The 12,477-nt window shown below is 41.7% G+C and overlaps 1 protein-coding gene across 2 annotated transcripts in view; it reads right to left on the bottom strand.

Moving 5' to 3' along the window:
• PPM1A (protein phosphatase, Mg2+/Mn2+ dependent 1A) overlaps positions 1–12,208 on the bottom strand; it is a 35,436-nt gene extending 23,228 nt beyond the window's left edge. The window contains exon 1 of one of the 2 annotated variants that reach the window (XM_066321609.1): positions 11,630–12,208. The gene's annotated coding sequence lies outside the window, so the exon portion shown is untranslated. The remainder of the gene's footprint in view (positions 1–11,629) is intronic. The other variant, XM_066321608.1, reaches the window with a different exon arrangement.
• Positions 12,209–12,477: the final 269 nt, after the last annotated feature.

The following is a 12,477-nucleotide window of genomic DNA, read 5'->3' as shown; positions in this document are numbered from 1 at the left end:
CATTTAAATACCAAATTGCCTTATTCCTTCCCAGAAAGGCAACCTGAAAGCTGGTGGTCTTTTCAGCTAAACTTCGTAGGTGAGATTTTGATCTAGGATTCCTCAGGGGTGAGAGTTGCCCACCATGGATGAGAATACAGCCAAGCAAAAGGAAAACCACAATGTGGCCATGGAACAACTCCTTCAGAAATTGCCCACAGCCCACAGGATGAAGTGAACCCCCTCTGAAAACTGCAATAACAGACTGCAGTTGTCTTCCCTGCCACACTCCAGCTAACCAGACTTCCACTAAAATAGCAGTTTAAACCTGCAGGAGAATAGGCCAGGTTTCCAAAATCCTCACTGTATCTGCAGAAAAAGCATTGTTTACTTGTGGATAGGATGAATGTGTCAGACCTTTGGGTTTTTTCCCGAATTTCAGTTCTCAGTCAGAAAAATTTCAGTTAAAACTGACCAATCTGTGAATTCTGATGAACTGGAGACTATCTGCTACTTCTCCCCCAATACACTTAATGTACAGTTAAAACCTGAAGAATTTCATGAGTCTTAGCTGAAGAAAAAGACTCAGTTTTAAAAGAAGGGACGGACACACACAGAGAAATGCTGACACAAGAAAGCCATGCCTCCTTCCTACTAAAAATACCTTTTGGACCTCTTTTTGACTCCATATCTATGGAAATATCTTTCAAACACCGCTGTCTGTCTAAATTATGAGCACATTTGTCATTCTTTGGTGAGGTGCTTTGTGCACTACAGTGACTGAGTTGGAATGACACCTTTGGTTAAGCACATAACTCTGTATGCAAATCTGATTAACCTATAGCAGTGCAAGTGCCCAAGTTACAGCATGACTTTGTTATGTAAAAACACAGACCCAGAACAGACTGCATGCAATGTGTGCAATACACAAAACAGATCCTGAACATGGCTTAACTCAGCCTCTCTTTATGTCTTTAGTCATCTTTCTTCAGAGGAGCCCTCATTTTATGATCTTTATTCTCCAAATAATTTTACTATCTTAATTCAGTCACACATTTCTACAGTCATGTCAGAACACTGTAGTCTCATGGCAGGAGACAGAATCAGTTCTTTACTCTGGAAGCTTCAACTTTTGAGAGCCTTGAATTTTGCACTTATGTACTGAAGGAGACAAATATTCTTCCTCTCCCTATTAAAGGCAAAGAGAAAAGGCACTGTAATCATGAAGTTTAGTGGCAAACATACATCACTTTTTTTTCCCTTAAAGAAGGACCATTCTGAACAGTACTGTAAGGATGGTGCCATGTAAAAAGGTCAGAGGTGCAACATTGTCTTCATAATTGTGACTCTCATACGTCATCTGGTGCTACAACTGCACAGCCATCAGCCACGCAAGCTTCAATTTTAATCTTATTCTTTCGATCACCATTTCCATATCAGTGACTTCCATTAGTTTTAGGTCCTAAAAGAGAAGAGCTTTCTGCAGTCAAAGTTTCTGAATTTTGGCTATGAAGAACAGAGAGGCATCTGAACAGAACTAGATGAAAATGAACCCCTGTGAACAGAAATGAATGTGCAGGGGGTGCATCTTTGCATCTACAAGTGCATTTTAACCACAATTTCTGAAGCACTGATTTCGTAGAGGTCAAACTGAAGGACAACCTCTCCAGCAAGTGCACAGAAAACTTAAGCTGCAGTTTGCAGAAAGAAAAGTAAGAATACTGTACACGGCCCAGAAAGATCAACACAAATAACAAGATCTTGGATAAAACATGAGAGTGCCAAAATTCAAAGGACTGCAGCATTAGAAACAAAACTGAAATAATGAATGGAGCATGCCAAAGAGTCAGTAGCTAAACTCCTTGAAAGTAGATGCAACTGGAGAACAGAGTGGCAAAGAAAAAAGGAGGGTAATTAGTATACCAGGCCATGGACAACCATGGACAACCACAGATACATCACTGGAATGCATGAAATCTCTTTGCCCCTTCATTTGTTCCTCAAATTGTGCTATCCAAGCAGCGCAACTGTAATGCTTTCTGCTACATAGGAAAATAAATTTTACTGTTTTGCTATTTGCTTGTTCATTTGCCTGAAGGTTCAAATGAAGATAAGCCCTAAATTGTTCATGTAAGACAGTTAATGCAACTCCACATACCCCTACAGAAATACAAATTTATTTTTCCAAGGAATTTAGACAAAGATTTGATCTTTTTGTCCAAGAAAACTAACCACCCCCATCTGAAACTTTCACTTGAACAATATGTAAATTAATAATCCTTTTTAAACAATGCTCAAGTTGTATTCATTCCACTAGGATAAGCTGCTTACATGAACCACACTGAAGTCACAGGCACTTGTTCTAACTAAGCTGAGAAATATCCCCGCACTCCAATTTCCTGGAACAATTCTCTCAGTGACATTACACCCTGTGTGTTGTAATGAGGACCACAGAGAAAGATTACAACCTTTACTTGAACTACAGGACACAGAGCAAGCCACTAAGTTATACAGACTGCTACTGACTAGAAAAAGGGTGTTTGCTCCCTTCAACTCCAGCCTGATCTGCAGTATTTTTTCCCCTCTGCCTTAAGCAGGCTGGATGCAGTAGCAGACAGCACGTAATTGTGCAAACGTGGAAACATTTTCAGAAGTTACAGCCTCTTGAATAAAAAACTCACAGCACACACTGGATGCCCCAAATCAATTAATTTTAACAAACAACATGTCAGAGAACATCCCAGGGATCGGAAGAATGACTAAAATAAAACAGAACACGCAGATGAGGAGACATAATTACACCACAGTCATGGGCTGAATGAAGTCATGAAAAAGCTCCTTGCCAATGAAACTATTTAAAAACTATTGGAGGCTATATGACTGAGTTCTGGCACTTGGGGTTCGAAACATCAATAAAACAGCAAAAAATTACAGTTGATGTTTCTGAATGTGTACTTTCAGACAGGAATACATGGCCAGCTACAAGACATGAACTGTTTATGAAAAAGAAGTAAAAAATAAAATACAGAAGTGGGGCTCGTTCAATAAACACAGACTAACCCACCATTTCCCCACCAGAACATTTGTTTCTTGGGGATGCAACTGTAGTCTGTGTTATATTTCAGTAAGACAAGTGCAAAAAGAAGAACATAAACTACCCATATGGGTAAGAAAATTTCTAATAACATTAAGAACTTTTGGTTTAGGACAGATGTAGGAGGTATGGCTTGCAGTAGACAAAAAAACGCCAAAAAACTCCCCCCAAAACCAACAAAAAAATAGAGGAAGCAAGTTAATAACTCTGTGTGTATGAAGGAACCTATGAACTGCTCCAAACCTCCCCAGCTTACCCTCCCTCTCTCCCAGTAATTAACATGCAACAGCGATGCCTATTACAACTTCACAGCACAGCAGAAAATGCTAAATCACTGCACCTCTGACACAAACACCTATGAGCTCTGAGCTCTTAACAGCTGGTCCACAGGCACTGCCATTTCACTGAGCTAAGTCGTTCAGAGAGTTGTTTTTTTTGTTTTTTTTTTTTTTTAACAGAACTTCTGCTCTAAAATCCCTTCTTGCTAGGAGCCGACAAGCCTTTCCAAATTCCTCCTTGTACTAAGCAGCAAAATATTTTATCCCACGTGGTGTGTATGGCAGGGCAGGTAGGATTTAGGAGAGGATTATTAAAGCCTTCTGGAACACAGAAGGTAACCATTTCTAAGTTAACACCCTCTCTCCAACAACATGTTTCAGCTTCTTCTTAAAATATTATTTTCTGCTCCTACCTACCTTTCCTGCAGACAACTAAACCTGTTCCAAGGTTAAATGAGAAGGTTCTCAATATGAGTGTGTTTTGGCTGAGGTTCAAACTCTCTCCAGCAGAGACATTGAAATAGGTAATTCACCTCTAACAAACTGTTCCTTCAGAAGTCTGAAAGATGGTGATGTAGTTTCCAGAATTCTTCATGGAGTTAATTCTGCAATCTGATCAGTTATGGAAGAAAACAAGTTCTTTCCAGAATCACCAAGACCCCTGGCGAACAAAAAATCACTACATTGATTCTGAGAGGAAATATAACTTGCATCCACAAGTGCCAGTCACTCATCAGGATCCTAACGTGACTGGCACCTCAGAACATGATTAAGTGAGCATCTCTTGGCCCCGACAGAATTCTTGCTTCTTTCTAAATATCCGTACTACAAATCAGAAGTGGGAATAAGAGAAAAAAAACCACAGCAGCATCAAAGTATGAGCAGCCCAATCACTATGAAAAACTATGTAGACAACCAAAATGGCACTAACAAGAATGACGAAAATCAATGAGGTAGCTCTGCATAAAATCATGTGCTGCTGTCTAAACAGCATGGGAATGAAAACGCCAAGGTCTTTGCTTGAAAGCATTAATAAGCAGAAAACATGTCCATGCTGGTGCTGAGTTCAGCACCTTTCTGGTTATACTTCATTTTTCAAAGATTTCTTACTTAGAAGTGTTGGAAGATAAACAAAAGACACCCATTTTAGACAAAAAGCTTAGACAACTGCTTTGTTAACAGTGCAGAAATTCCTGCAGGCTCCAGCCGAAATTCTGAGCACCACTGAAGCAACAGAAAAAACAGAACTGGAAGATCCAAGGAAGCTGCAGTCTGTGTAGACAGAATTTGGGAGAAAAGAAAGGCCTTACTTCAGTTTATATATCAATGAGATGCAATGAGATTCAAATTTTTTGAAGGAGCAAGGCAAACAAGTGAATTTAAGGATTCCAACCAAGCTGCTCATGACAGAAGGAGTACACAGAACTCCACACAGCAACAGTTTCACCACAAAGAAAACATGGGTGAAAAGGAAACAGAAAGAGACAACCCAGAGGAATGGAGCTATACTAAGTCATAAAAGTTGAATTACAGATTTTTCCAGGATTTGTAATACCACGAGTGCTCTGCCACTCTCATTTCTCATCATAACAGATCATTTCCCCACTCCTAAACATTGTGGGCTTAACTGAAAATTCCTACTTGAGGACAAGCCACTCAGAGTGCAAGTAATCAACAAATCTGAACATATCAAATAATTTAAATAATAGCTTAAACCCCCTTTTTTCCCTAAATTTCTTTTTTTTTCATCTCTTTATTTACAGCTTGAAGCCTCAGTTTTACCAATCAAACAATATCTGCCACAAAAAAAAGTTAAAGATTCACAGAGGAAAGTTTTCTTTAGAGGAAGACTCACATAATTCCACTGCCATTTCTGTGTCAAAGGAAAAAAACAGACCTAACCAAACAAAAAACATTTCCTTTTTAATCAAGTTCAGATAAACCTATTCAGAAAAATCAGGACAACTGGGGAGTCCTAGCCCATGTTGCCCCTACCCAAAAGAGTGAGGGTATTGGGTAAAGAGCCTGTAGACCAGAATGGCTTTTGTCCATGACTGTTCTGGTTGCTCAAATGCAACTGGAGTGAAGTCCAGCTACTGTCAATTTGTCTTTGTCAGTGTTTTAGCTAAGTGTTAAAATAAACCAGGAAAAAGATGCTCCATGGAAAAGGTCCCGATGGGATTATTTGCTGAGATTCCAAAAACAAAGGGAGGCTCGAATAGCAATAATTTAAAAATCAACAAAACAGCAACTATATTAACTGAACTATTCCTGAAATATGGAGAAGAATTTACAGTCACTCTCAATTCAGGAAACTGCCTGGTTTTTTTTCTTTTTTTTTTTCTTCTTAGTTGATATTGTTTGTTGTCTGTGGTAATGTGTACAAATTCTTACAGAACCCCACCATCCCTCAGTTGTATTGTTTCACTGATAACCTCACCTTAAACATCTTAAACATTTAGTTAATACAGTCCTATATATTTCAATTAAATTGAACACATGGAATCATCCCTCTATCTGCTCTTTAATTTCTCTTCTTTGTGTATCTAACTGCTCATCAATGTCACTGCTCCTTTTAAAACCTAATTATTTAAAGCTTTCAAACTTTAGATCTTCCTAACTTCAGCAAGAAACACTAGCCAACTGTTTATGGTTTGTCTTATGAGCAATTTATTTTAACAATATGGCAGAATGAAACCCAAGTGAAAATAAAGTTTATACAGATAGAGCCAGAGAGTAAAATAAAAATAAACTATTTTGAGAAAACGCAACCAGTATGCGTGTGTCCAATAATTAGAAGATGATGTTTTCATGAAGGCCCCAAAACTTCCTGTTTAGTCAAGCACTCAATATTATGAAATAATACATAAGCAATTTCCCAGACCCTTCACTTTACATAAAACATTTGTGGAGTTCTAATCTCAGTAACATTAACACTATTCTGGTGAGGATATAGGAAAAGCAGCATATAGGGGAGACTTGAAACCTGAGGACTACACATGGGAATAAAATGGCAATAAAATAGGAAATATTCTGAAGTTACAGCTGTAACCTGGCTTTGCTTGTAAGGAAATGACATCAAAACTATGCCAGAAGCACATTAAGACCTGGAAGTCAAATCCTCAAAGCTTAGGAAAAGCTGGAGTTTGCTCATTTGTACACACACAGAGCTTTTATTTACAAAGCTATTTTGCCCTCATGTCCCCAGCATTCCTATCTCATTAGAAGAACAAGGACAGAGGATGACTGCAGCAATAAAATAGATTTTTCACCCTACACAAGGCTACATAAAAAATATAAAAAAGAAACCAATGAGAAAAACAACCCTATTGTTCTTAGCCTTTTATGCAGACAGAAGCTTTCAGGACAGAAGGCTTTCCTCTGAGGGGCACACTGATTGCCAAGTTCACTTCTACCACTACCCACAAAGAGGTGATTTCCCCATGATAAACAGGCAGTGAAGGTGTTCCTCTCACTCCAAACCAGAGTTCATGACAGCTCTAAACATTCCGGTCATTTAATGAGGACACTGTCAAATTCACCTGTTCTTCCAGAATTACAGCAGTGCTAATGCCAGCACTTCCTAAGCTTACAGGGCCTTGCTCTGCAGCCTCAAAATCGTTTTTTACAGGGAGCAGCAGCAGTTGATTTTTAACAAGGGTCTGTCCAAATACGTGCTGTAATTGACTGAGGGAACTAGAAAATTATTTACTGACAGCAACTGAGTCTTTCTTCATTAAATTTTCCTACAATTTAATGCTAGCTGCTTAACCGCCCACATTTTTCCACATTCTGCACTCCTTTCCAAAGACTGGGTTTTACTTAACAGCTGGAGAATTCCTTAAATTCATCTCCAAACACAAAGAGCTCAGGCACAATTTACACAGTTCTCGTGGCTACTGCGTTTTAGGGCATTTCTAAGGAAAAAAATACCACAGAACTTAATGGACAAATAGCTATGACATACGGTCAAGAAGAAGACTAGCAATCGAATTTCAGATGACAAGGACTGTTGGCAGTAAAAATGAATTGCACACACAGATACAGAAAATCCTTCAAGTTACAGCTGAGACTCAAACATGAGAGCACATTTCATTCTCTAGGTCACAATCCAGCAACATGACAAATCTGAGCAGTCCCACACAATTCAGCTGCACATGGCATATCCCCATAAGCGCACTGAAGTGCTTTGCTTTCTTTAAACTGCAGCTATCAAACTACAAGTCATGTTACACTTGAAGTTTGTTAGGTTTGTAAATTATTGTCTTAGAAGACTTTAGAGGCCTTTTTATCTACTACAGTATTCTTACTTTTGAGAATTAACCTGTTAGCAATGAAGAGGCTAACATACTTCTTCCTCTCTCTGTAAACAGCATTTCTCTACATTTCAATATTGAAACATGGTTTGCCAGTTTTGCTTTTTCCTTTGTAGCACTCTTAGATGCTCTTTTGATACACATAGATATATACTGCTATAAAGTTTACACTCTAAACAGTAGAAGTGTACTTCATTGGAACTGTCAGTGAAAAAGTTCTTATTCTGTTGTTTTATTCACATATAAACACCTTTTGAGAAGAGCTGTTAAAAAAATCTGAGAAACTGTTTCATGTATTTATAAACACACTCTGTTCTGTAGACTCCAACAAGCAGCTGTAATATCCATTAGTGAACTGTACTGGTATTTGTGTTGAAACACAAACAAAATAAATAAGAAAAAAGATAGCAACTTGACAAATCTATAACTCAGTATGTGGTTTAACACAGAGCAGAGTTTAGCAGACAAATACAGAAAAGCAGACCTTGCAGCAGTGGTTTAACACCAGTAACACCCAGTGGTTACTGCCTCTACCCAGGAACAAAAATCAGCGTATTCACTCCCATGGTATCAAACTTGCTTTCTCCTCCTGCCCTGATTACAATTCCGTTGGTTTAAACATTCTTCCCAGTCTTAAGAGTCAAGTGATTTACTCTAGAAATATTAAATCTTAATAAATGCTAAAATTTTCCTTCACAGACAGAGAGCAACATAAAGAAGCTACAAGTAGAAAATGTTATCTCCACTGTGATCTGCATCACATCATAGCTCAACATATGAATCCTCCTTTAAAAATATCTTTTAGCTCTGGTAAATGGAATGTACATAAAATGCCATAAAATGTACATTTATGCACATTCCCAGGATCTTCTAAATATCCTAAGAATGCTGTCATTTTTTCAGGGATTACACATTGTATACACAGACTTGATACTTTGCATTTGCCATTCATTCAATGAAGAGAATTGTAGTTAAGCATGTGTAAATGTTATGGAAGTTTATTTCCTAGCCTAGTATTCTAAACTGAAATTTGGATCATGTGATTAAAACTACAGAGATGAGTAAGAGTTCAGCAACCAAGTATTATCAAAAAAGAGATTAATTTCCAAAAGAACAAATGAGACTACAAGTTGCATCATTTAGAAGGAAACAGATGATACATCATTTAAAAAAACCAAAAAACAACTAGAAGTCAAGTATGATTTATGAGAAAAGAGGAGCAAAAATTATAAAGATCCACATGCTGTAGTAAGAATAAATGCAGTTTGTCAGTTTGTCTCAGGTTTAACTATGATAAACCACTATTGTCTCGACTTCAAACATTACTACTGTTCAAGTCTTTAAAATGTCTCTGGCTTGCAGAGGCAAAATGAAATCAGTTATTTTACAGTACTTCCCATTCTAAAGCTTGTTTATTTATTAGCACAACCTGCATCATTCCATCACTTAATTGCAATGCCATTCTGCTCAGCCAATTACGTAAGTACTTTGTACATCAGAATAGACCTGAACACATGAAAATTAAGCCAATAGCAATGTCCACATTTCAGTAAGAAATATGCTATTCTTCAATCAATTATATTTAGGTCATCTTGTAAAAGCGGCTGCTTTACATTCCCTAGTTCCAGTAAAAATGAAAAGTGCAATAAGATCTCTTATTGACAGCTGCATTCAAAAACATACCAGTTACATAAGTTTGCAAATTATACTGTGCCAGAGTTAAATATCTAAGCATTTTAACAACAGTTCTCAAAATGCTATCTCAGCAAGAATGACTCAACTCTACTGTTTAAGCTGCACTCCAGATAAGAAACAACCAGCTCGATTTTATAGAAAAAAACAAAACAAAACAAAAAACAACAAACCACCAACTTTTTAGTATTCTGCTTTAATTCAAATTGCTCTGAGTGAGTTCTGCTTGTTTGGACCTGCAAGCTTTACCAGCCATTTGGCATTTCCATCTCTCCTTGCTTTCAACAAAAGTATCCCAAGCATACCTAGAGACAGTTAGGGAAATACTTGGAAAACAGGTATAGTTTTCTACTGTACCTCCAGGGGAGAGATTTACCTGACAACCACCAAGCAGAGGACTAAACCTGTAAACCAGAGCTAGGCCCTGCCTATGAGAAAAACATGGCTTATGCCAGAAGAGAGTGTGAGGACAGACAAACTCTCTCCGTGCTTATCCGAGGACTTTATCAGAGATCTCTGTGAGGAAAACTGGCATGATGCATCAGCAAGTCTTTCAGCCCAGTCTCATATACAAAAGGGAGACCCAGAAAGGCCTGGGAGTGAAAACTTTAGGAGCAGCCAAAGCTAGTGCACCAACCCAAGCTGCTGTCCTTTAACATCTTCCCTTTGAACACTACTGGGACTGGACAGGTAGAGTGCAAAACTTCCCTGGCCCACGTTCTCTCTGATGTAATTCATAGCAGAAACTATGAATAGCAACAGATGGGAAGCTATCAGAGAAGAAACGTGGCTAGAAATTGCACAATTCTTGGTCATTTGGCGAGTCACCCTGAGTCCTGAGGAACAGCAGCCATCCAGCCTCAATTCCACCAGTACTTCACAAAACCTGCTTCAGCCACCGAATCACTCAAACAGCTCAAGAAAGTGCTACAAGAGCTCATATTTGGAAATGCATTTCCTAGAATCACAAGAGTTAGAACTTCTACTTTATTAATTGATTCTGTTTACACTGATGCTAAATATCATAATCTAAAAAAAACATACCACATACCTTCTTTCCAGCTCCTGCTCTTGTGATCTAAAACTGTCTTCTGCTTAAAAAAAACATAAAAATTTCCTTTGGATTAAATACCTTAAGGACCTTAAACCTTAAGGTTATAACAGAGACCACTTCAATGCACAGCACTTTCCCATTTGACAGAAGGGACAGCTCAAAAAAATTTAGTTCTTCCCAAGTGCTGCTGCAAACTCAAACATCAGTTCTGTAACGACAAAATTTTGCCACCCACACGGTAACACTAAGAAATATTTTAATCGCACCAAATAAATACAAACACGTATCGAACAGATGTCTGCAAAATCAATTCTCCTGAAACTGTCAATCTCCAGCCTGTCTTAACGTTGTGTCACAGCTACTACAACACAATCTAATGCAACAAAAAGGTTAGACATACGCTCAGAACCTCTGGCATTTCTCACGCAAACCCAATTACCCAGCACATCACCGCACAACTTTCTCACCGAGGACAGCATTTTCTTCCCCGGACTTTTACCACGCACGCCGTGACAGATCACAGATCGTCAGCGCAACCTTTGCTCGCGACATCGTTTTCAAAGGCACCGAAATCTCTCACAAACTTTCAACGCCCGAAAGGCGTTGGCGAGGAAAAGCCGCCCGCTGCATCACAATGTCACTATTTGGGGAGCGCTTGATGCTCCGACCCTCGCCAGGGTGGGGTGCTTTATAAATAGATATGTGTTCGGTTGTTGTTTGGGGTTTTTTTGTTGTTGTTGTTGTTGGTTTTTTTTTTTTTTCCCAGTCGGTGCCGTGCCCCGAGCGTTTAGGTGGCGATGGGAGAGGAGGCTGTTTATAGCCTTTATTAAATGAACTCCGGGCGAGGAAAGGAGGGGGCAGGGAGAAAGGGAAAGCTGCTGCTCCTACCTGAGCCAGGCCCAGACCCCGCTGCTCACCCTCCTCCCGCCGTGCCCGGGGGGCTGCGGGGACACCCCCACCCTCAGCAGGCGCCTGCAATGCAGGGGCTGCGCAGGGGGCTCCGGCAGCCGCATCCCAGCGGGATCGCTCCCCCCTTCCCCATCCATCTCCCTCCCTCCGGCCGCCCGACCCGCTCCCAGCTGCGCCGCCGGGGATGGCGCCGAGCTCCCGCGCTCTCCGCCGCCCCCGGTTGTTTACAGTGCCCGGGGCCCCGCAGCGCCCCGGCCCCGCCGCCCCCTCACCCCGCCCCGGCCCCGCACTGCGCATCGCCACTTACCCCCCCGGCCGCGGCGTCGGCGCCGGCTGTGCAGGCAGGGCCGCGCTCCCGGCGGTGCGCGGGGGAGAAGGGGAAGGAGGGGGGGACGAGGAGGAGGAGGAGGAGGAGGAGGAGAAGGAGGGGGGCACCCGGCTGGCGGCCTCGCCTCAGCTCATTCACAGGGCGGCTCTGTGCCCAGGGGGAGCTCAGCGCTCATCTCGCCGCCGCCGCCGCCGGCCCCCCCTCCGTCGCCGTCCCGTCCTCGTCCCCCGCCCGAGCTGCTCCGCGCCCACCAGCGCTGCGCCGCGCGGAGCGCCGGCCGCGGACGGACGGACGGGCGGGCGGACACACGGACACACTCGCACTGCGCTGCCGCCGCCGCCGCCCCTCTGCGCAGGCGCGCCCGCCGCAGGGGAGGGAAGGCGGGAGCGCGCGCGCGCGCGCGCCCCCGCGCCCTTTCCTTCCTCGCCGTCTCCCTCCCCCGTAAAAAAAAAAAAAAAAAAAAAAAAAAAGAAAGAAAAAATCACATAATTATAACACCCCAAAAAAAGGGACAAATGGAGCTTGACAGATGAATAAAAGAAAGAGTGTTAAAAAATTAAAGGCGGAAAAAAAAAAAACAAACCCAGCACCCCGGCAGGGTACCCGGATGTCGCACGGAGCGGGGCCGTTACGGGTATTACATCACCCTCCGCCCCGGGCCCCGCGCCGCGCGGGGCGGTGACGTCATCGGCCCCGCCCCTGCCCCTGAGGGGGAGAGGCTGGCGCGAGAGCAGGGGGTGGGTGATCCTCATCCCGATCCCAATCGTGATCCTCATCTCGGTCCGGATCTCGAATCCGAATCGTCATCCCGGTCCTGTTCCGATTCC

Source organism: Sylvia atricapilla, chromosome 6 (genome assembly GCF_009819655.1).
Source record: "Sylvia atricapilla isolate bSylAtr1 chromosome 6, bSylAtr1.pri, whole genome shotgun sequence".
NCBI classification, from domain to species: domain Eukaryota; kingdom Metazoa; phylum Chordata; class Aves; order Passeriformes; family Sylviidae; genus Sylvia; species Sylvia atricapilla.
This window is presented reverse-complemented; position numbering and strand designations above follow the sequence as displayed.